We start from the raw sequence: 19,697 nt of genomic DNA, 5'->3' as shown, positions 1-19,697 counted from the left end.
AGAATCTGTGCTGGACTTGGAAACTGTGAGGGAAGAGAGAGTGGACAGGGAGAGGTTGGCGGGAACTATACTGGGCATGAAGGAGGTGGGGCTTCTTGGCTGGACACGGGGAGTAGGTAAGGGAGAGTCAAGATGGAAGAGGTGAGGAAAGAGAGCCCAGCCAGGGAGAGGGCAAGGGGAAGGAGAGAGGACAGGAGTAAGGAAAGGGGAGGGAGAGTGGACACAGAGAAGGTGAAGAAGGTGTTTAAACTGGATCGCAGTCCACATTGACAGGGGACAACCTTCCAGGCTCCTACTTCTGACCTAAACAGATTTTCTCTAGCTGGCTAGTTTTTTATTATTTTTATTATTCAGATTGTACCTGCCTTCCTGTTAGTTTCTTTATCCAGCAGCTTTCACCTATTTTTCCACGCCTTTCCCTACAGTTGGTCGGCACCATCCAATCATTTTCTTGTCTGCTTTGCTAATTAGCAATTGACTCCGGAAAAACACAGCTCATCTTCAATAAATGCCCTTACTAAGTAAGTAGTCAATTACGAAGACTGGCGCCCAGGAATTTATGACATCATTAAGTCTCCAGTCTCCCCTTGTGAAGTCACATTCAGGTTCCATATATCAGGAGGGTGATCTACAGAGGCAGGAGGAGGTGCCCTGTTCTTTAGCCCAGCTGTTGAGCTCAGCCCCAGGCCACTGAGCCCATCTCCCCAGGACCATGGGCTGTCACAGCCAGATTTATGCTCTAATTATTTGCCTTTCTTTTGCAACCCCTACAATTTAGTGGCCATAGCGTTTTCTTCAGCTCCGGTGTCTTTTTTCAAATTGACTGCCATGCCATTAGTTTTGTTCAACCGGCTTCTTCCTAGGAAGGGAGCTTTGCAAAGGTATCTATCTATCGATCTGCCCTCGCTTAATAAACACGCGGAATGCTCATCTTCAATTGTCTTCTATACGTGGAGGCGCACTTTGTTCTCACACAGAAGGCCTTTGTGAGTACCTAGATTAATCACTGACAGAAAGCCACCTGGTTCAGCATCCCTGAACACTCCTCTCTGAAGCCCTCCCCAGAGAAAGGTGGTGCGGTGATGAGCTGAGGTAGCATCCTGAAGGGCAAAGGCAGATGCCTCACTTGCTCACATCCTCATGTCTGTTGAATGAGGACGAGGATACATTATGTGCAGCAGTAAAGAACGCGTTTGTGGATACAATGCCTGGGCTTTCAACACACTCTCTGTCTTGTCTCTGTCTCTGTCTCTGTCTCTGTCTCTGTCTCTCTCTCTCTCTTTCTCACTTCCTCTCTCCCTCCCTTCTCCCTCCACACCTTTATCCCTCCCTTGCCCCCTCTTTCTGCAGAAGCAAAACACAGATGATCTGCCTTAACTAAAGGGGTCTATGTGCACCCTGCTGTCCGTGGCCAGTTAATAGCTCAGTAAGTGAGCACAGTGAATAGAGAGCCCTTGGAAGCAGATCAATCACTGAGTCAGTTATTGCTTATGGTGATGGAGAAGGAAATTCATCTGTGTAGGTCTCCAATGGAGGCTGGTGGGATACCTCCAATGGAGGCTGGTGGGATACAGCCAGTATGAAAATCATATTTAAAAAATATATATTTATGAGGCCACAGTACATTGTTCATACAGCTCTATCAGAGTGTTTGCTGTGCAAGCATTAAGACCTGGGTTCAAATCCTCAGCACACTCACAAAACTCAAGCTGTGGTTGCATGTGTGACTGTAACCCACCATTGTGGAGATCACCGGGGCTTGCTAGTCACCTCCTCACCCCCAGTTCACTGAGAGACCAATCCTCAGGGCAATACATTACCGTGTGACAGAGTAGGACACCCACTATCCCTTTCTGACCTCTGCATGCACACTGGCTCACACACCACCACCAAAAAGACCTTCATGTACACCGAAAAGTAAACTTTCAAGGGCAACAACAACCAACACTTAGACAGCGCAGAGTAGAACACTTGCTGATGGGATGCAAAACAATACAGAAATTCTTGCATAAAGCAGAGCATTCCAGTTTGTCAGTTAAAAATATTACTTATTTACCATATGACCCACTGTGCCTAGTTTGAACGAGAATGGCACCCACAGGCTCATATGTTTGACTGGTTGGTTGGTCTTCAGTGAGTGGACCTGTTTGAGAAGTATTGGAAAGCCTTGTTGGAGGAGGTGAGCCACTAGGGTGAGTTTTGAGACTTCAAAAATTCCACATCATCCCCAGTTAGCTTCCTCTCTCTCTCCATCTCTCCGTACTCCTCACTTGGCTACCGCTCTAGCACCATGCCAGCCTGCCTGCTGTCATATTTCATCTCACAATGATTGTGAACCAACCCTCTGAAACTGTACATAATGTTCACAGCATCTTTACTCAAACTCACCCATACATCCTCCAGTGAGTGATTATTAAACTTTACATTCAGAGAAATGCTACGTGGCAGAGAAAGGGGCTGAGTTATGGATTCAAGCGGCAGCATGGACGACTCCCAGGAGTGTGGGTGCAAACGTCAATTCCTGACTGCAAGCACTACAACTGCAGGTGTGAAACCATCCAAAAATGCATGAAAACAACCAGAACAAAATACAGCCTGCTTTCCAGGATGAGAGAAGACGGGGCAGTGATGTTAGCAAAGGGCTAGCATGAAGGGTTAGCACGCGGAAAGTCTTTGTGGCGATGGGAGAGCTCCTCATCTTGATCGTGGAGATTAGGCTTGTAGAGATTCAAAACCTAGGCCTGACTGCCTATGTGCACATTGGCTGCACTGCTGTTAATTTTCTGGGTCTGCCTTGACTCTATAGTTATGCAAGATGTTACCTTGGGGTTAAAAATAATGAAGGACACATGGGATTCCTTCTACTCTCTGTAAATCATAATTATTGCAAAATAGAAAATTAAAATAATATCTAATAATATAATAAACATATATTATATATCATAGTGTAAGACGCCTATTGAATATAAATATGAATACTTACATTCTGGAAGTGGCTTAAAGAAGAACTCCTACAATGTCAACATGAAAATTCTATAACCGGCACGCAGGGTTCTGCTCCCCCGATTCTCACCAGAAGGACTCTACGGGAAGATGGCAAGTTAAGTGTGCTCTGCCAGAATTAATGGTCCAGCAAGAAGCTTCTGGAATAGAACTGATCCCCCAAGACAATCAATGTGTCCCATCTCTCCAGGGAAGACAGGAAAATTAAAGCCAGGCAGAATCCAGCTTTGGTGACAAGATCTTCTACTTCAGTGAACTGTGCCTTTCATTAACGAGTCTACTTAATGCTGTAGCCGTCACATTTAAATCACATACGTTAATTTTGTAATGATTGAAGCTGTGGTATTGATTTCCTCGGGGTGTGTTTGTTTACCTTCCCAAGGTAAGCGTCGGGAAGCGTGTGTCAATCATACTTAATATAAACAACCTGAACGACACTATAAGAGGATGGACCGCCCATGTGGCCACTGGAAAATTAACCTGAGATAAACGGAAGAGTTAAGAGCTTTACTGAAGCGTCTTCTATTTGGTAATTACTGTGAAGCTCTGTCCCACTCTTCACATCCCATGAGCCTCCTTGCTCTTCTATATAACAAATAAATTATTCATACTCTCTCTATTTGCACTTCATTTTCCTCTTTGGGTAATCTGTATCTACGAACTTATTTTTTGTTAAGTATTTCTAAAAGAGTCCCCCCCCCGCCCCCCCCCCGGCTTGAACATCTCCAGGATGAGTTTAATGACAAGAGATAACAACGGTCTATGATTTTTCTCCAGCTATTTGTGAAAACAAAGAACGGCTTATTTATTATTCAGATGTAATGCTTCTATTCATCAAAAAGGCATTGATTTCACATTTTCAGCTCAAATAATCCTAAATTATTTTAAGTCATGAGACAAATGCCATCCAAATCGCAATTTCAAGATAGGCTCGTCATCAAAAGGAAGGCTACAGTGAGCTGAAATTCAAATCAGTGTTTCCTTTCCTGGCCTCCATTTAAGCTAGAATTACAGGAACGGTAAAGAGAAAAATACACACGAGTAAAGAGAGGAAATTCTCCTTAACTACCTGACAGTCATAGGGAAATCTGTCCACTGTGCTTCTGAAACAACCACAAACACAGGAGTCTTAGCTGGAAAGATAAAACAAATATAGACATGATAGACAGGTTGGGGGAGAGTAAAAATACAAACAAGCATAGAGCTAGCCTGCTCCCCAAGAGCATGGGGTCAACTGAGACTCAAGTTCAGGTCCAAACCTCTGGACATCAGGTGACCACCCTGATTACTCTGATGTTCACTGGTTGGCGCTACTGAGTTCAAGACAGGAGTGCCTGCAGGGCAAGGCCACATTCTGCTCTTTGGCACTCAATGGAAGTCTGTTTCACTTGATTCTGTCTATCTGTCCTGGAATAAGGTGGTAGACCCTAGGCAACCCATCACCTTAAAGACTTAAGGTTCCTCAATCCTTGGACCTTCTTGCAATTCTTCCAATATCTCAGTTTGGATAAGTGAGCAGCGAATTCTTGGGTCTGCCTGATAAGAACTCCTTTGCACATATGGGTAGCACGAACTAGACTCAGGAGTTTAATCAATTGATTAATTAATAAGGAGAACGTGAATTTGGGAAGGTGATGAAGTTGGGGAGGAGATTTGATAGGAGGTCCTAGCGGGGAGTTAAAGGGGAAGAATGAAAACAGTAAAAATGATAGTGACACCTTGTATATGTGTAGAGAATTTTCAAAGGATAAATTTTAAATGCAGTATTTGGTCTCTGTTATCTCCACACTCAGGCCAATATCAGCTACCACATCGCCTCCACAGAAAGTCCAAACACCTTTGCATCATCATTATCCATTACTAGAAATTACTAATATTTCTTAAGTTTTAATTCATGTCCCAGAAACTCTGCTAAGAATAACATATGTACCACCTTATCTGATCCTAACAGCCTCCACCTGCAGGAATGGAAACCTAGCCCCTGTTATAAAATAAACCCACAACCAGAGCTGCTGCAAACAGCTCCGGATCACAAAGGCAGAGGACAGCAGGGTCAGGATTTGAACCCTCTACTCTTAAGCGTACACTGCCCTCCATACATGAGATAATAGCTTTGTGCTCTTCCTGGGTCTGCTCTCATAGAAGTAAACCTTCTCAGAATAAAACAAAACAATGATGTATTCTAGCCGGGGCTGTAACGGTGAGGGCACTGCCTCAGAGATCCATGCTGGAATCCAAAAATAGCCTGAGAGTAGAGTGAAGGCGATGTGAAGAAGGCAATGTGAAGATACCCACAGTCTTGCTGCACAAGAAACCATCTGCTGCCTGTGCCCTTCCTCCTGACATATGAAGAGCTACAAAGAATTTTAAAGAACTTAGCTGTGAAGTCTGTGACAATGGATGTCTTTGGGTTACAAACCTCTCAACGTGTAAACTCTTCAAGAGTAGGAGTGCCACCCTGGGTTTGTAGCACTCGTGCGTGCGTGCGTGCGTGCGTGCGTGCGTGCGTGTGTGTGTGTGTGTGTGTGTGTGTGTGTGTATGCGTGTGTACACTGGCGCATGCGTGCCCGCCCACGCGCCCATCCAAACCCAAATAAAACTTAGAAACTAGCAATTCACCCTAAAGCAAAGTTATCCCTGTCAAAACACAATGCGCCTTTTTGTGGTCTGTCCAATCAACAAGCCCTAAGACAAGTCTGAATACAAACAGTTGTCAGGAATGTCTCTCCAAGATCAGAAATAAAGGACTGGAAAAGTGATAACCGTGAAGGTTTTGTCAACTTGACACCACCTAGAATCTCCTGGAGGAGAGGCTCAGTAGGGGACTGTCTAGAGTAGGTTAGCCTGTGGACATGCCTTGACTCTGTTAATTAATGCGGGAATGCCCAGCCTATGTGTGGGTAGCACGGTGCCCCTGGTTTGGATCCTGAATTGTAAGAGAACAGAGAAAGTAAGCTGAGCTGTGAGAATGCACACGTCCATTCTCTGTTCCCAAAGAGGGTGTGGCTAGCTCTTTCAAGTTCCTGCCTTGATGTCCCGGTACTGATGTCATTGTAAGCTAAATAAACTCTTTCCCTTTTTAACTCTGTGCTTGTCAGGGTGTTTTCTCGTAGCCACGGGAATGAAACTAAGGCACTAATCAGCAAGTTCATGACCTGGGTGAGCACAGGCTGGGGCACCCGTGTGAAACGCTGCTCAGAAGAGCCAGGAACCGGAAGTCCTTGTTACTCACCAGGCAACATTCCAGTTATTTCTGAAAGTGCGCACTCCCCTGAAGTCTGGGTCCTCATCAGCAAGGCTAAACAGAACTCCATGACTTTACAGAAAGCACTTCAGGAGCTTTCCCACACGGAGCGGTTGTTGTGGAATCACGTGGGCTAACAAGGCCTCTGCCTCACTTGGAAATCTAGCAGGTGAAAGGATGTTCTATAACTCGCTGTTCCTTGTGGTCTCTGACTCTCAGGAAAAGCTGACAAGCTGAGGACAGTAAGTATCTGAGAGTACAGCCAAGAAACCGCTGGGCACTTCTCCGTTGGTGGGAGTGAGGTTCTGGAACCCAATGGAAATAGTTATCTATATTCATCCGCAACGGCCGCTGTCTTTGTTACTTTTCTCATTGCTATGACAAAAAAAAAAAAAAAAAGAAATGCCAGAAACATTTTCATGTGAGAAGGATAAGTCCCAGAGCTCACATTCCAGGGCTGGGCAGCTGAGTCAATGGCTGACTGTACTCGCAGTGCAAGCGTGAGTGTCTGAGCCTGTCCTCAGGGAACTAGAGTTGAGAAATGTGTATGACTATAGAGCCTGGTGCCTGCCTGCCTGTCACCTCAGGATATAGAAGATGGCCGTTCAATGGGAGGAAGAATCGAGCTGAAGAAACAGCCCTAGTTTAGAACGTCAAGGATACATAGCTTTCCCATGTGTTCTGGGAATCCAGGCATGAGCTACTTCTCGGAACTCTTCAGTCACAGTGACAGCTATAGAGAGAGTTAGGAGAAGCCAATGATATTACATCTCCTGCCACACCGTCCTCGCAAGAACCCATGCACAGACGCAGTGAGCCAGCGTCTAGAAGCTTGCGATATGGATGATCAGCCAAGAGAAACAAACACAAGCCAAGGAAAACCGTCTCTTCTCTTTCATCCTGACCTCTGCTTACCCAGGCTCTAACCCTAAAAGAGCCGGTAGCTGGACACAGAAGGAAGAAATTATTTGGGTCATGGGGAATGCAAATAGTGAAGAAAGGACCACTGACATCAGAAATAAACCAAAAGCAACTTTATTCTCCGTGGGAAAAAATGCTTCTAGCTGGTTAGGGTCAGACTGAGGCGCTAACACAAGGACCTTGGAAGGGTGTGGGCAGTCTCCTTTGAAAGCATGGACCCAGATGCTCAGGGGATAATAAAAAAGGAATTTGTAAATTGAGGTGGCTGGAGTGTGGCAGATAGCAGGATGTTGGTTCGGGCTCCAGGCTTCTGTAAAGGCACCTCTTTTATGTCACCCTTTATTGGGGTTCACAGGAACCAGGTGGTTTGACTGCAATTGAAAAGAATTCAGGCCTTGAGGACACGCAGTGAGATGGGGACAGCAGGCTAATGCCTGGAATTACTCTGGGCTCTTCAGAAATGAGAGAATCGCATTAAAAAGGACCACAGCTCTTTCTTCCTAGACCAGAGGTCTGGCCTCGTCTGAGAGCACAAGCTCAGAACTGGAGGTGAGGCAGGAGATTTTCTTCAGCCATATCCAACTCTGAGCTTCTGTCATCCGCTCAGTTCTGATCTCTAGCCTTTCCCGTTCTTTGCTGTTGGTTTGTTATTCCTTTGTTTTGTTTTTATTTTCAATGTTTATTTGGTAGCTAGTACTAGTTATACACTTTGTTGTTGCTGTTTTGCTTTTGTTTGTTTGTTTGTTTGTTTGTCTGTTCCAAGATGGTTCTCTCTGTGTAGCCCTCGCTGGCCTAGAACTCAGAGATCCAACTGCTGCTGCCTGCTGAGTACCAGAGTGTGGTTAAAGGGTTAAGGCCTTTGCTACCATGCCTGGTCCTTTCTCATTCTTTAACTGAGAAGTTATTTCTCCCCTGGTGAAAACAGACAAGTCAAGCCAGATTAGGTTATATTAAACTCAGGTTTGCTGGGAAGCTGTTCTTGGGTGAGTCCACTGGCCCCGAGGAAGGAGGGCAGGGAAGTTGCCATGGGAAGAGAGAGAGAAGAGAGGGGGGAAGAAGAAAAGAATGGGCGGAGAGAGAAAGATGCAGAGAGAGAAGGAAAGAAATGCCTGGATTATATAGGGAAGAGCCTCTGGGAAAGGGCAACCCAGCCTCAGGCTGAAAAGTTCAGAGTTGGGGGCAGGGTGTCCCATGTAGAGACTGAGGGATGCTGGGAGAACCTGGAGACCAGGTTGGCTTTGGTGTGTAAAATGTGCACCTCAAACCCTTGTCCCAGGGTCTGAAACGAAAAATTAACAGTCAAGAAAATATATTTGCAAGAGACAGACCTGGTCAGTGGCACATATCTGTAATCTCAGCTGCTCAGACACAGATGGGGATATCACAAGTTAGAGGCTATCCTTGGCTACAAAGTTTAAAGCCAGCCTAGACTACACTATATAAGGCCCTCTCTCAAAATAAATTTGTAAAAGGTATGAGGATATAGCTTCCTGGCAAAGTGCCAGCCTAGCGTCCAAGATGCTCTAAATTTAATCCCTCTTCCCACACACACACACACACACACACACACACACACGGACACGAACACACACACAGCAAAAGGAAATGAAGAAAATACATTTCCAGAATCTAGGACCCAGCCTAGAATTAAAATTAAGTATTTCCTCCCCCTAGTCCTTTTTTTTTTTTTAATGTTTTTAAAATCGCCATATTGTCATAACGCAAGCTTGTGCCTGAATTACATCCTCAATAAAGCAATGACAGTTTTATGTCTCAGAAGCAGGATGACCACATTAACCTCCCTCCGTGGAGTTATTAATTGCACATTCTGCCCTCATCCCTTCAGTGCGGCTTCCAAGGAAAGACTTCGAGAAGCTTCCAGAGAAGGCAAGTGCGTGTTTATAGTCAGCCCCGTGGGAGAGTTTGCATAAGTCCTGGAATGATTAAGGCAGTGTTTCTCTGAAACAGATGAGTGTCCTAAGTCATCATATGTTTCATAGGACACAAGTGTGTGTTGCACCTGATGGAGAACCCCTCGGGTCTCCAAACAAATAAGTGTCGAGGCGCTGGAATGAATTCGGACACAAATATAAACAAGAACTTCGAGGAGAAATGAGCTTTGACTCTTGACAAGAGAACTGTCTGTGATCTGAATGAGGACAGCTAAGCAGAAAAGGGAGCCCTGTGCTCCTGGGGACAGGAAACCTCCAACGGTTTCTCTCTAATCCCACGTTGTAAAGGCAGCTTAATGGGCAGAGGATCTGGCAGACAGCATTCTGATGAATCCTGAGATTGGAGTTAAACCTTCTCTAATCTGACTCGCCAGCCTTTAATCTTGTAAATGGGCATCCTTAATCAAAACTCAGAGGGCATGTCTAATCGCGTAGGTATAAAACAGATGATGATTAAGGGTCCTGGCCTGCCTGCTTCCCAGCTGCCTCCTCCCTCCCTGCTTTCTGGGCACTCACTGATGCTCAGAAGTTTCAGTGATGGAGAAATTGTGTTTTGAATCTGTAGGAGCATGAATGTGAAGACAGGATCGTGGAAAAGTTCGTGTCAATGTTACCTCAATTAATGAGCGTTCATTTCTCCATCAGTCACTGTTTTCCATGGTCATACAAAGCATGAACAAACAAGATGGACACCTATATTTTTTCCAGTATGCATTTTGATGTGTTAGAATAGCAGCCCGGGTCTGAACACATTACACCAGGCCAAAACAGTTTCATGTGTAAGAGGTTTATTGGGAGAGAGAGGGGTAAGGAAGATGGTGGTGGAAAGGGGGAAAGAGAGAGAGAGGAAGGGGTGTTCCCCTTATATGTATGGATAATGACATAACACAGGTAAAGGTGGGAGGTGAGCCAAGTGGATTCTGGAAATATGGTGGCCATTGTCTTACAACATGTCTGTAGGTCCTGCCTATGTGATGTCACAGGTCTCAGAGGTCCTGATGCCAACACATTTGAGATTCTTTTTTGCCCTGCTTGATCCTGCCCCGCTCCGGCCATATTTATTTCCTATATGTAGATACATTGTCACTGTCTTCAGACACAGCAGAAGAGGGCATTGGATCCCATTACAGATGGTTGTGAGCCACCATGTGGTTACTGGGAATTGAACTCAGGACCTCTGGAAGAGCAGTGGGTGCTCCCAACAGCAAGGTAGCCCTTGTGAATAACAAACAGAGCTCTAGAGACAAGCAGCCCTGCCTGCGCTACGAGAGACACAGCACAAAGAAGAGTCCTAGAGAAGACGGGGGAATGGTGGTGTCTTCCTCTGACTCTGCTTCCCCGGCCACATACAGGCAACACCTCCCCGAGTACTGTTTAAAGTGGTCTGTTTTAGCAATGTGATTAACTGGGGTTTGGTTTGGTTTGTTCTGTTTTGGCTTTTCCGTTTTTGGTTTTCTCATTTCCACTAGCCAAATTCAATTCAGGTAGAGAAGCCAGGCTTAAATGATGAACAGTTGACAGCACAACCCAACAGGCCACAATAAAGAAAATTAATCAGTCACCTGGAAAGCATTTGTCTGCAACTGGGGCCAAGATTATTGTTTTTATAAAATACAGATCTTCTGAAGCAAGAGGCACGCTGCTGCTTTTAAAGGTGTTTTCTATGTCAGATCTTTCTAAATAAGCAAACAGAGGCACGGCAGGCTCCTTCCTATTATTCCTCCCTTCTCTCTACTCTGAGAATGAATGAGTCTGAGTCATAAAACGTTTGTAAGAAGACAGCCATCATTGAAGTTTAAAAGAAAAAAAGTGATATTCTGCTCTCAGATTTATTCTATCCACCATGCTAAGATATTGGGCAAAGCTTACTGTGGCAAAATATATATATATATATTAATTGACAAGTTCTACAACAGAAATAATATTTTCTGTTGACGCTGGCGCATGCACGAGTATAAGCAGTTCCCAGGTGGTTTATTAGCTAGAGTGGGAAAGGCTTGCCTCTTTCCAGCTCTTCTCTTTGATTAAGACCAAATAGATGACCTGTGTAGGCTGAAAGCCAATGGGAGGGGCCGGACACCACACTCCTTCATTTGTATTGACCAGCTATCTTGGCGGTCCTCGGGTTCAGAGAAGGGGGTTATTAGTCATAAGTCAGTTGCACCTGATTTGTGAACTAAGAACATGTTAGCTAGGCAACTTGAGATAGATCCCTGGCACCAACATGGTAGAAGGAGAGAACTGACTTTCACAAGTGGTCCTCTGACCTCCATAGGTGGACCATGATATGCATGTCCTCTCCCACTCCCCCCGGCACACACACACACAAAACACACACACAAAACACACACACACAGAAAACACACACATACTACACACACATACACACCAAAAAAAAAAACATAAATACAACACACACATATATATTCTTTTAATTTTGAATAGATAATAGAAACACTGAATAAAGACAGCCCTGGCAGGGTTGGTACAGAGTTCAGTTAGCAGAGAGCTTGCCTCGCATGCACAAAGCCCTGGGTTCAATCCCCAGCACTGCATATAGCCAGACTGAATGAGAGAAAAAAAAGAAATAATAGAATAAATAAAAAGGAGAACATGAGCCAGGCGTGGTGGCGTGTGCCTTTAATCCCAGCACTCAGGAGGAGAGGGAGTCATATTTCTGAGTTCGAGGCCAGCCTGGTCTACAGAGTGAGTTCCGGGACAGCCAGGGATACACAGAGAAACCCTGTCTCAAAAAAAAAAAAAGAAAGAAAGGAGAACATGACTGTTCCTAGGTTTGGTGGAGGAGTTTATTATAGACATGAGGGAGAACATAGCCAGAGGTAGAAACATCAGGGAACGTCCAGAGTAAACATGACCACGAGGTCAGTCATTTGAAGAGAAGGAGAAGGGGAGACAGGAGAGCAAGAAGACCAAGAGGCCAGGAAGATAAAGACTAAAAATAAGGACCTGAATTACAGAGGGAAGAACCCCACGGAGAAGGGTACCCCAGCTCCTGGGCTAGAGAGTTCAGGGTAGAATGTGAGGTATGCCAGACACACCCTGTAATCGGCAGGAACTGAGGGGTGCTAGGAGAATCGTGCAGCCAGGTCTGCTCTGATATGTTACATAGACACCTCAGTTAGCCTTTTGTCCAGGTTGAGACCTAACACAGCTGTGGGGGGGGGGGGGGGACACCTATAATGTCAGGAGGTAGAGACCTGTGTCAGAAAGTCAAGGTGACTTTCGGCTACACAGAGAGTTTAAGGCCAGCCTGAACTACATGAGACCCTGCCATAAATAAATAAATAAATAAACAAACAAACAAACAAACAGACAGACAGATGGTTTAACAAACACAAGAAACTAGAGTGTCCAGTCTCTCTACAGTGACTACCAGAAGTGACTATCACTCAGAAAAAAGAAGTTGACTGGTTACATTACAGCCAATCCAGTTGAGAGGAGGACTGGACCCTATGGGTGTGAAGACCCTTGATCTCGGCAGAAAGCAGCGAAGGTCCGAGGGGCATTTTATTTCCCACTTTCACTCTAGATCAATAAAGGGAGAGGAGGGAAGACAGGGTGCAAAGACCATAACCACTTCTCAGCTCTGCTACCCTGGAGTCCGATATTCTAATTCCAACTGTGAGTCTCCCTCCACAACACTCGGTGGCTTGCAGACAGCCCCTTTTCTTTCTAAAAGAAAAAATAAATACTTTGCAGTATTTGAGACACAAAAGAGGAAGGAAGTGGTACCGTCCACATGTTTTTCTGCCCTGTCAATCCCAAAGTTGGAGGGGGGGGTGGGATGGGGGGGAAGACCACCACCAGACCAAATCATCACGGCCAAATTAATTAAAGCAAGCTTTTTTATTCATGCACACGGGCTGCCTCCTCCTCAAGGAGGGATTCGAGAGTCGGCACTGGATGTGAAGACAAGGCTGATAGCTCAAGGGTAGGGGGTTTCTAATGGGGGATTTAGTGGGCAAATTAGGCAGGTCTCAGGAACAGAATCATAAGCATAGCGATAGTCATAGCAAGGCAGTCATAAGTGGCCATAAAATCTTCTGAAACAACGGTAGTGTTGCAAGATGGTTTTAAGATCCTTTGAAACAAAGATGCGGTTGCCATTTCCTGAGATGTGCAGTACAGAACCATTGGTAGTTGAGGTTACAAACGGGACATGGTTAAAAAACAGAGGCTTAGTCATACACAGGAATGAACCTAATCTGTCTTTGCTGTAAGATGGCTTTTAAGCCTAAAATGGAGGCAGGCTGGTTTTTCATTCCCTGTCATCTGGTTTAAAAAGTACTACTAGCCAGTCATATTCCAAGCCCCATTGTCCCAAAATCAGCATCAGCCTCAATTCCAAAGCCAGTCTCCTAAGTGTTTCCTTATACTTCAACAACAAAAGTATCCCAACAATACAAGTACCCCAAACAACTTTATGGGTACATTGTATAGTTCTTTTTTTTAGCCCCTATGTACAATTCTATCATTTCTATCCTTACACAGTCTATTTAGTGTATTCCTGATTACTGTGTATTCTTCTGCAAGCTGCTTTCTCAAACAGTATTATATTTATGTGGTTCCCTCATGAACATACTTGACTCAAGCTCCCTGTCGGCTGCGTGGTATGCCACCGTGTGAAACGCTACCTTACGTTACTCCATTTCACTCCTGATGGGCACGGAGGTTCTTCCTAAGTCTGTGCAACATAAGCCATTTGGGTCTTGTGTTTATGGGAAATATTTCCCAGGTGGTGTTTAGAGGAGTCGGTTTTCTGAGTCACGGCTCACTCGATGAATCTTCAGTAGCACTAAGTGTTGCAAATGGAACTCCAGGTGCCTATGCCGGCAGACCTGTGTTCCGCACAGTGGCAGCCAGAGCCTTATATCCTGGTCAGCAGCTAATGCTGTCAGATTTCACAGTTTCTGCCAATATGATAAGAGAGAGAATACCTCTCCTGGTTTCATTTCCTAACTTCCAGTGGCATTGAGCATCCTTTGGAGTTACCAACAGCCATCTGTGATATTCCGCTGTCTTTCTTTCTCACTGCACTTTCTTTGTTCAACCTCCTCACTCTTATGTAGAGCTACTATGGAGAATAGATAGTGCTCCTTTATTGATTATTCACTTTGTCTGTGTTTGTTCTTATGATATGCTTTTATGCCAAACTAATTAGCAAAATATTACTTACTACTATAGTATATACCATATTTATAATCATTTCTGTTTTCCTGTTTTATTTAATTCTGAAGTATTACATATTTTTTAATGTTCTAAATGTTTTGCATTTCCCTTTTTAAAATATTGTCTCAGAGTCAAGTTAGCTTGAGTTTCACGTGCAGTACAAAGGGTGCGAAATAGTGACTTGAAAACATGGGATCTGGAGCCAGGCTTAGCATCTCAGCTTCTTAGTCTGTCCTTTAATCTGTATGAACACACCTGATTCATCTCTAAAATAGGCAAAATAACACTAATACCTACACAGACAAGGAGTGAGTCCTACTTAGAATACCCAGAGGTACTTAGAACCCCTACCAACTTCACTGATGTGATTGTTAATGCTATTGCAGTGTTCATCACCATCACCACGTTATATGAGGCAGGGATCCCATTTTGACGCTGTCTGTGAGTAGTCAGCTTCCCACTCCTCTGTCACCTAAGCTACCCCACCTCCTGCTCACTGATCTAACAATGCCACTCTGTCATACATCAGCTTGGTGGATGCGGATGATGGCCTCAGTTTCTGTCTCTTCATTGGCCTATTTATTCTCCAGGGAACTTCAAACCCATGTGTACAACTCCCTAAAGATGCTGATCTTGTTTCTTCTTTCATCTATATTCCCCTCAACACTATTACTCTGGTTGTTAGAGAAATCTAAAGGGAAGTGATGCTGGTGGCTTCTTATGGCCAAAGTAACAAGCTACCATGGATTATGTGGCTTCAAATGACAGAGACTTGGTCACACAGCTCTGGAACCTGGAAGTCAAAAGGCAAGGTGTCAGCTGAGCCACAGTCCCTCTAAAATCTGCAAAAAAATTCCTACCTAGAATCTTCCCAGCTACTGGTGCTTTGCCGGCAATCTTGGGACCTTGGCATGTGACTGCATTGTCCCAATTCCCCATCTTCCCAAGGTCTCCTCTCTGTGTCCTCTCTGTAACCCTACATAAATTGTTTCGTAGACACCACTATCTTACAGAATGACCTCATCTTAACTAATTACATAAATGCCGCCCCTGTTTCCAAACCAGGTCACAGTCTGAATTTCTGTGGGTTAGGACTTCATTCTTCAGCAGGTAGAAAATATAACTTACACAAGATGCTGGGGCTTTAATCCAAGTTTCTAATCTCCACTCAAACATCTCATTCATAGAATGCTGACACACCACCTTTATGTAGATCCAATACTCCTGCAGCCAGTTGCTCTAATGTGGACATCCTGTACAGCAAGTTACTGTAAACCTCAACTGTTAGCCAATCCCCTTAGGGAAATATGAAGAATGAAGGTTTAAGACTGACTCAATGGATTAGCAATACTGTGGAAGTCAATGGCCACACTTTGGGAAATGCTAGACAGCAGTGTTAAATGCCCATCCTAAAGAGAGGACAATTAGGGCTGGAGAGATGGCTCAGTGGTTAAGAGCACTGACTGCTCTTCCAAAGGTCCTGAGTTCAATTCCCAGCAATCACATGGTGGCTCACAACCATCCGTAATGAGATCTGACACCCTCTTCTGGTGTGTCTGAAGACAGCTACAGTGTACTTACATATAATAAATAATCTCTTTAAAAAAGAGAGAAAAGAATAGAAAAGATATGAGAGAGAGAGAGAGAGAGAGAGAGAGAGAGAGAGAGAGAGAGAGAGAGAGAGAGGACAATTAGTGGAGCTGCCAGCATCAACCCTTAGCTGCTTATAAACCCACAGGTCTTGAAAGAAGATGTTTATGAAGGACTAGAGTCTGCTTGATAAATACTTAAGAGGTTTAATTAATGTTGCTTCATGATTTAAAAATGCCTTTTGTAGAGGATCATAGAATTTAATTGGCTCCAATTACTAATTAGAATTCAATTGTACCTTTGGTCTCCATGAGCTGCAGCTTCCCCCAAGGCCAACAGAGGGCACTGCAGGAATCTAGGCAGGTCGATGCAGCTTGGAAGCAGAGGTTGCCTTGTTGTTTAAGGCGAGCAAACCCTTTACTTACCAGGCACTCTTCAAGGCTTTACCCATGGATCCTGAACAAAACATACAAAATCCATTACCGGTGAGGCTTTGATTCTCCTAGTAGAGTGACAACCAAAAAGCAAGATACATTAACAGTTCACGACACTAGGTATTTCTGTTTCATCCTAAATACCTGGACAGGGCATTGGCCCATGGTAGAAAGTCAACAAGCATGCACTTTACCAAAGGGCAGTAGATAAAAAAGCAAGGTAGGAAAATGGAGCAGGGATATAAGGTGGAACACAATTTCAGATGAAAGAATCAAGCATAGCCTCATGAAGTATAACTGAAGTACATCTCTGAAGCCATGGGCACACATCTGGGAAGAAAGGAAGCCACTGGACAGTCTAGACAAAGACCCCCAGACAGGAACATGCGCTATGTGATCAAAGGGTGGCATGGGGTATGGTTGGAACTGGGAAGGGGATCGAAAGCAGGAGAGAGGAAAGCAAGAGAACTGACAAGTGGCCACATCAAGAGGGCCAGATGACACGGTGGGGAACTGAGCATCTCCTCTGATATGGGACAGTGACTTGGGTTTATTTCAAGTCCCACGTTGAGAAAATGTTGAAACATATATGAGGGTGACTTCATCGAAATGTGCAATATACTAAACTAAAGGCAGCATGAGTACGGTGCTGGGTACATCTGGAACTTTGTAGCAAGAGGATTTCCTTATACATGGGAAATTAGACACAGTAGAGGGGTAGGTGGTTAGGGTTATAGACAGGTGGGCATGTGAGGTACCTGGAAATGTAATGAACTTAGTCACCTTCAACAACTGAGATCCTGTAGAAGTTATAGACCATCTCAAAAACTCTACGTCACCTCTATCAATTAGGGAAATGCAAATCAGGACACCTTTGAGATGTCATGTTACCTGCATCAGAATGGCAAAGATCAACAAAACAACTGACAAAAAAAAAAAAAATCTCTGTAGAGGATGTTGGAAACAGGAAACCTCAGATGCTGTTGGTTTGAGATTGCAAACTGGTGCAGACACTATGGAAATCAATGTGGCGAATTCTCAAAGAGCTACAATAAATCTATCATATGACCCACGTACAGCACGACTTGATAAACGCACAAAAGGGCTTGATATCCTACTCCACAGATACCTGCTCAGTCTTGTTCATTGCTGTTCTGTTCACAACACCAAGGAAGTAGAAACAACTTAAAATGCCCTCCAACTGATGAATGGATAATAAAATGTGATAAATGGATACAGATATAGAGATAGAGATATGATATAGGTATAGAAATTGATGTATAGATATACACTTTGGCATACTAATCAGATGTAAAGAAAAAAATGAAATCATGAGCTTTTCAGATACATGTGTAAACCGAGGCAAGAACATATTGAGTGGGGTTATCAGACCCAGAAAGACCTGTTTCTCATTCTCTCTCATCCATGACTCCTAACTTTAAATCTCCAAGCACATGGCCTGGAATAACTGCAGAAATGAGGGAAGTAAAAAAATTAACAAATTAAATTTAAAAAAGACCATGAGATAGGGGTGAGGGGCTAACAGAGTACACATGATTTGAAGGAGGAAACCAGAAAAAAAAATGGTGGGAGACTTGAGTTAGTAAGAGGGAGATGAATACAGAAGGTAAGGACGCCTGGCAATGTCATAAGGAATCACAGTGTTATCCAGCTACTTAAAATTACATATAGCATATATGTCTGTGTTTACATATACATATATAATTTAAATGAAACTTTCTTATCTAGGCTGGAAATGCTCCCTGCAAGAGGCATAGATCAGCTAGAAACAACAACAAAAGCCCTCAGCACTATAGAGTACTACTGTTGCCCTTGGATGCCCCTAGAGGTTGGAGGTGAGTCCCTATTGCTGAAGAAGCCATGTACTTCTGACACAGAACCTGTAGTACCCAAGCTGGATCAGACCTGAAAGCCTCCTATGGTACCAAAAGGCATTATGCAAGCTTCCAAGGGAGGGATCCAACCTAGCTCTGGTGCCTATGAGCTAAAACAATGACCAGCGTAGCAAGACATCCCTAAGGATGCAATAGTGGTGCACATACCTTGGTGGTAACCCACAGCTCTACAATTGGACTTAAGGCCCACTCAATAAGAGAAACCTACTGAAGTGCCTGGAGCTAGCAAAGTCATGAATCTTGGAGAAAAACCTACAACTGCCACTTTACTAAAACCAGCATAATTCCTATAAATATTTACATATATAGCAATTTTATTCACACAAAAAAGCTAGAAGTTTTCTAAAAATGACTATTACCACTGACCCATGACAGACCAAGCTGGCTTACAAAGGGGAGTTAGCTGGTGAGCAGAGTAAGGGTACACGGTGTGCTATGCCAGGAGCCAAAGGCACAAGGCTCAATAATCATTGCTAATCCACTTAATCACTACACAGGAACGGCAAGTTAAACATTAATGACCCGACTTTAAATGGTAATTGGGTCTCAAGTTCAATAACTTTCTTAAGGTTATACACATTTAAAAAAAAAAAAGGAAGAGAAAAATACATATAGCAAACCTATAAATTATTTCTTTCCCACTTTGTCACGCAGCATCATAAAAGATGCTGAATCTTTGCCTTCTCAAGGAAGCAACAGGCATGCAGAGTGAGCCATCTCTAGAGGTGAGAGGGCTCACGTGACAATATCAGACTGTTCTTTGGGAACTAGAACAAAGCATATAACATTTCTCAAGTCTTTGTTGCCCATCTGTAAAAGTCAGTTCGATGTGCAGCCATTAGACCTATTAAGATGACCATTTCAAATGTTTCAAACTAACACCTTCCATCCATGTATTTTATGTGGAGTAAAATATACATAACGCATGTATACCTTATAGACATGCAGATGGTAAGGATTTAGTGCACAGTAATGATACAAGCATCCTTATGCCCAGAGAAGTCTTTAGCTAGAAGGAAGCTCCACAGTTAAGGAAAACTCAGTGAGGATGTGGCTTCTGGACACGGGATATGACCAGTCAGTATCACCACACTTAAATATAAGTCTACAGCCACCTTAGTAACCTTAACGATGGCCTGTGGGCTACTTGGTGGCCAACTCCCCTTGATATGGAAGAGATTCATCATAGTCTGGCTGTAAAGGAGAGAAGGAGGGGCAGTGGATGAGGCAGGTTAATATACCGAAATAGTTAAAACCTTCTAATGTTCAAAGGGGATTATATTTTGAAGCATTGTAGATTTCAAATTTTCAAGTGAGGGATGTGCAACTAGTTAAGTCCATGCAAATTTAAAATCTTTGGAATCTGAACTGTTTCTCATCAAAAGCATTTTGGTAAAGTGTGTTGAACACGTACATGGCAATGAGCTGGTGTTTTAAGGAATATCTA

General features: G+C 43.9%; 1 long non-coding RNA gene across 3 annotated transcripts in view; it reads right to left on the bottom strand.

Annotated features, from left to right (window-relative positions):
• Positions 1-19,697, bottom strand: part of Gm32925 — a 61,699-nt gene that overhangs the window by 8,814 nt on the left and 33,188 nt on the right. For 2 of the 3 annotated variants that reach the window (XR_385018.3, XR_385017.3), the window contains exons 5-6: positions 16,199-16,356; positions 12,451-15,103 (exon numbers count right to left, since the gene is read on the bottom strand). The exons of the other annotated variant lie outside the window; for it this stretch is intronic. This is a non-coding gene — a long non-coding RNA (predicted gene, 32925). Of the gene's footprint in view, positions 1-12,450; positions 15,104-16,198; positions 16,357-19,697 lie in introns of those variants that run through there. 3 annotated transcript variants of the gene reach the window in all.

This window comes from Mus musculus, chromosome 16 (genome assembly GCF_000001635.26).
Source record: "Mus musculus strain C57BL/6J chromosome 16, GRCm38.p6 C57BL/6J".
In the NCBI taxonomy this organism is placed as follows: domain Eukaryota; kingdom Metazoa; phylum Chordata; class Mammalia; order Rodentia; family Muridae; genus Mus; species Mus musculus.
Note: the sequence above shows the minus strand (reverse complement) of the source record. Positions and strands in the feature narration are given on the sequence as shown.